Genomic DNA, 923 nt, shown 5'->3' with positions numbered 1-923 from the left:
TTGTTTTCAAATTATTACTGATTTGATTTTTAATATGTTAAAAATAATCAGTCCAAATTTTCAATTTTAACCTATTTTTTTGGTTCTTTAAAGTTGATGAAAAATTTTTGATAAAGATTTATAAAAGTTTATAGTAAAATAAATTGAATATATTACCATAACTTTTAGCTCAATTCAAGTTTAAAATTGACATCTAGGCCAGTCAACAAAGGAAAAATTTCTTAAAAAATTCCCAACTAAATTTTGTTTTATTAATAGTTGAATTAAAATATGTATAATGACATACTAATAGTCCTCATTGATTGAAATTGAGCTTTTTTTACAGTCTCGCAAAAGTTAAAAAATATCAAAGTTACTTGGAAATTATTATTATTACTTCTATTTAAGTTATCTATTACGATAAAAATGCAAAAAATAATGAGTTTCTGATAAATATACTGTAAATAGTAATTATAAAATTTCCTGACTGCATATTAATCTTAAAAATAACATTGTTTTAATTCTCATTAAATTTTCTATTTAATGATTTATTCTAGTCAACGAAGGAGTAATTTTGGCGAATAACAGAAAAAATTCCCAACAAATTTTTTTTTTTTTTAAGGAGGAAATTGGTGGATTATTTCAAAAGCAACATCAACTCTTATTTCTTTAATTATATCCTGATTAGTAGTTCTTTGATTTTAAAATATAATATATGAATAAATACTAATTATAGTTTTTAAATTTAGTATTAAATTGATATTCAATAATTAAATATTGTAATTTAAACGGAGAAATTATAAAAATAATAAAGAACTTATATTTTGCTTTACTTTTATGTGTATGAAAATTTAAAAGGCTGGATACAATAATTTTCAATAAAAACTATTTGTTACTATAAATAAATGCACTGGACTACAAGGAACTTTCATCAGAAGCAAAAA

This window comes from Daktulosphaira vitifoliae, unplaced genomic scaffold (assembly GCF_025091365.1).
Source record: "Daktulosphaira vitifoliae isolate Bord-2020 unplaced genomic scaffold, ASM2509136v1 Scaffold_3, whole genome shotgun sequence".
Taxonomy (NCBI): domain Eukaryota; kingdom Metazoa; phylum Arthropoda; class Insecta; order Hemiptera; family Phylloxeridae; genus Daktulosphaira; species Daktulosphaira vitifoliae.
The sequence above is the reverse complement of the archived record's forward strand: the minus strand, read 5'-3'. Positions refer to the sequence as shown.